Source organism: Stenella coeruleoalba (genome assembly GCF_951394435.1).
Source record: "Stenella coeruleoalba genome assembly, chromosome: 8".
NCBI lineage: Eukaryota > Metazoa > Chordata > Mammalia > Artiodactyla > Delphinidae > Stenella > Stenella coeruleoalba.
This window is the reverse complement of record NC_137154.1, coordinates 69,355,546-69,360,294: the sequence shown is the minus strand read 5'-3', so window position 1 is coordinate 69,360,294 and position 4,749 is coordinate 69,355,546.

Here is a 4,749-nt window from a genome sequence, read left to right as displayed (position 1 = left end):
CCCCTCGTTGGAGTCTCGCGGAAGGAAACCGGCGGACACGGGAACTCTGCACTTCCGGACGGGCGCTTCCGGTGAATCCCACTACGTCGTCCGGAGAAGCTTCCTGGTCTGTAAGAGGCGTGGCTGGCGGTGGGAGGGTGGGATTCGGGTGCAGAGAGCTTGGGGAGGCGGGTCCCTGGTGTCCACCTCTGTTTTAAGTGTTGCTTGTTGGAAGGTGATGTTGGATAGAAGGATGAAGACGACCGAAAAGAGGCAGGGAAAAGGAGATGAATGGGCCCCTGGATCCTAGCTACGAGAGGCCCTCTGAGAATGCTGAGATTTGAGGGCTTACACCTGGGGTAGAAACAACATGTCTGAAGAGTTAGAATATAAGGGCGTAGTTTGAGGAAAACAATTAATTGTGCTTATCACTACTTAAAATTATACTGCATAATTAGTTTGTTATCTGAACTCCCGTTAGTGGTAAACTCCATGACGGAGACTATCTCTGACGTGTAATATGCGCATATTTCTTTCATGCCTGAGTTAAAATAATATTTATAAGATTAAGAAGCACTGATGTGGGCGTGGGGGTGGTGGGATGAATTGGGAGATTGGGATTGACATATATATATACACTAATATGTGTAAGATAGATAACTAATAAGAACCTGCTGTATAAAAAAAATAAAATTCAGAAAAAATATTTTTAAAAAAAAGAAGCACTGTTGAGTCCCTGAGAAAGTATTTCATCAGTAGTAATTCCACAGGGGAAGATGAATTCTTTTATGTTACAAAACTCTACTTAATTTAAGGAATTATGTATATCATTTATCATGAGTCCAAGTTTTGTGCTAAGGTATATTTAAGTTTTTCAACTTCTTTTCTAAGGTATTTAGGAAAATACAGTTGTCATGGTGTCAGTCTCTACCTAAACAATACATGTGGGGTGTTTGTTGGGGGTGTGTGTGAATTTTCGAGGGAGGAAGCTCAACGTTGGCAAGCTCAACAGATTCTGCTGGACAGTCATGTTTGAGAACTACTGTACTTTATGCATAAGTTTGTAAAAGATTTTAATACCTTATTTCAAAATTTGATTAATATTTATCTTGGGCTCTATTTGTGCCAGTCACTGTGCTAAGTGTTTTAAACATATTTCTCCTTTAATCTTTATAAGGTGCTCATACTTATGCAGTTTGGCTGGGGCGTCTGCTGTCTCAGCTGGGCTTGACCTGAGGGTCAGCTGATCTAAGCTGGGCTCAGCTGGTTGCTTCTACTTCAAGTTATAGGTCTACAGGCCATTTAGAAGACTGTGCCATGTGTGTCTCATTCTTCTTGTACTAGCAGGCTGGTCAGGGTATGTCCTTCTCATGGAGATGGTAGAGGTACAAGACGTAAGCCTTGCCTGCATTACATGTCTAAAATCCACAAGTCCCATGGCCAAACCCAAAAGTCAAGGGTGGGAGAGGGGTTACACTCAGCTTTTTCAGTTGCAGAAACTGCAGAGTTACATAGAAAGGGGTGTGGATGATGGGAGGAGCAGGGCCAACCATCAGTCACTTATGGAAAATAATCCAGTTGCATTCCCTTATCTCACATCCTAAATAAAAATAAATTCCAAATGGAGTAAAGATCTAAGTGTAAAAAACAGTGAAGTCGTCTGCGGACTAAGATACACATAAGGTATATACATACCTAAGTCCTGCTTAGAGGGAAGTGTTCTATAAAAAATATTTGTCAGGGGGCTTCCCAGGTGGCGCAGTGGTTGAGAGTCCGTCTGCCGATGCAGGGGACACGGGTTCGTGCCCTGCTCCGGGAAGATCCCACATGCCGCGCAGCGGCTGGGTCCGTGAGCCATGGCTGCTGAGCCTGCGCGTCCGGAGCCTGTGCTCCGCAACGGGAGAGGCCACAACAGTGATAGGCCCGCGTACCGCAAAAAAAAAAAAAAATTTTGTCAGATTTTGAGGGTTCATGGAGCTCAAATCTACGAAAGGGAAGAACTGAACCCCACACCATCTTTCAGGATTGAGGAGGCAGAGATCTGCCAGGCTCTGAATTAAAATCCCGGAAGTAACAGAGTAACAGACTCTAGGTAGAAGTGGCCTGAGTTTTATTTAAAATGCAACCGATCCCCAACCCAGCTCCTTCTCTGATTACAATGAGCTAATCAGTCTCACACTTCATCTGCCTAACAAAAGAAAGGTGGAAATCCTCTCTGGTGAAAGATACCATCTTAGCAGTAGTAAGGGGTAGGAAAGAGTGACTGATAAAACATAAGCAAAAACAAATAATAGGAACTAATTCATGAATGATCAAAACATTGGTGATGGAAGACAAGGACTTTAACAGATTAGTATGTTAAAAAAAAATAGAGGACTTTTCTGGTAGTCCAGTGGTTAAGAATTCGTGCTTCCAATGCAGGGGGCATGGGTTCAATCCCTGGTCAGGGAAGTTCTGCATGCTGCACGGCCAAAAAATATAGGAAAATGGACAAAATGGATGAAAAGATGGGCAGTTTCAACAGAAAAATTTCAGTCTATTAAAAAAAAGATCAAATGTACATTCTAGACTAAAAACTAGATGCAATTAATAACCCAAGGTTTACTAAGAGATTTGACACAGCACAGAAAAGTATTAGTGAACTCAAAGATTGGACAATGGAAAAGTCCAAAACACAGAACGGAGTGTAAGATAATTTGGGATACACATTCAAAATTCTTACAGATATTAATAAGCTAATAAGGGAATACTGTGAATATCACCCCTTTTCCTGCTTCCTCTGGCCACAAATACCAGTTTTTCTTAGTTTTAGTGCCCTACACCCCAGACTGTAATGTAGTTCTTCACAGCTGGGGCCACCCTCCAGTGGAAGCACCAAGAGAAAAGAGAGAGAAAAATGGGACCACAAGAAACCCATTTCCTGATTCCTCTGGAATCATTTTTCCTTGGTGCTTTAGGTAACAGCTACCCTGATACCACTGGTACAGCAGTGCAGCTCTGACTGCACTGGGACTAGCCTCTGGGCAGAGCCAAGACATAAAAAAGAAACAAGAAAAAAATGGAGACTTTCACACTGTGGCCTGCTGAGGCTCCCTTTCCTGGTTCTCTGGCCAAAAAGAACTGTCTCTTGGGAGTTTTTGCTGTCCATGCCCATTGCGTAGTTCTGTGACCCAGACTGCCTCGGATAAAAGAGGAAAGAAAAATCAGGAAACTCATCATCAGTATTGTTCATTCTTCAAGTTTTGACTTCCCTCCTCAACCATTCAGTCAAAATGGTTTAATTTTCAACAGTGTTCTGGGAGTTGCTTTTTGTATTTTATCCAAGATTTTGTATTTTGGAATTGTGGAAGAAATAGCCTGTTGTGAGCTTATTCCATCTTGGCCAGTACCAGAAATTCATGTGTTCTTTAGTAAATTTATTTTTGTGTTTGTGATATGAAGTGTCCTCTAATGTACAATACCTCACAGGGTAATACTGGTAGGACTTATCCTTTTTTATTTTAATTATTTGTTCATATGTCAGTCAGTGTCCCCGCTGACTGGGGTAGGCCTGGTACAATGCTTGGCACATTGATGGTGTTCAGTAAATTGTCCTGGAATGAATGGTAGAACAAGCCACACGGAGGCATCACAGAGAAACTAAAAGGAAGCTGGGCTTTTAAAACCAAAAGCAAATGAGAGTCTGCTTTTATTTTTTTAAATATTTATTTATTTATTTATTTGGCTACGCCAGGTCTTAGTTGCAGCAGCACGGGATCTAGTTCCCTGACTAGAGATCGAACCTGGGCCCCCTGCATTGGGAGTGCAGAGTCTTAACCACTGGACCACCAAGGAAGTCCCCCTATGCCATATATTTTAAAATGAACTGGTGAGGCTCTATAAAAGCCCTACTGGGATTAGACTGATGTTGAATTGAATTTATAGGTTTGAGAATTGATACTTCTGTGAGATTGCGTCTTCCTGGATGTACATGTTTATTTTGATTTCTTTGAGTTTTCAAGTTTTATAATTTTCTCCATAAAGATTATATATAATTTTTGTTAAATAAAAATACTGCTGTGTACTTTTGGTAACATTGTAATTGGTATCCTTTTCAGATTTCCTTTTTTTTTGGTTTTGACCATGCCACCGAGGCTTGCAGGATCGTAGTTCCCCAGTTAGGGATCTAATCCCGGTCCTTGGCCCCGAGAGCACGGAGTCCTAACCACTGGACTGCCAGGGAATTCCTGCCAGATTTACATTTTTAACCTATTTTTTGTTGGTATGCAGAAATACAACTCATTATTGTATATTGATTTTACATTTAGCAACTTTTTTTTTCCCTTGTTGAAGTATAGTTACAATATTGTGTTTCATGTGTACAGCAAAGTGGTTCAGTTATATATATTTTTTTCTCAGATTATTTTCCATTATAGATTATTACAAGATATTGAATATAGTTCCCTGTGTTATACAGGAAATCCTTGTTTCTTATCTATTTTACGTATAGTAGTGTGTATCTGTTAATTCCACACTCCTAATTTATCCCTCCCCCACCCGCTTCCCCTTTGGTAACAGTAAGTTTGTTTTCTATGTCGAGTCTGTTCCTGTTTTGTATATAGATTCATTTGTATTATTTTTTAGTATATGCGCTGCCGAAGCGAGCACATTTGTATTTTTTAGATTACACATTTAGGTGAAATCATACATTTGTCTTTGTCTGACTTACTTAGTATGATATTCTATAGGTCTATCCATGTTGCTATAAATGGCAGTATTTCATTCTTTTTC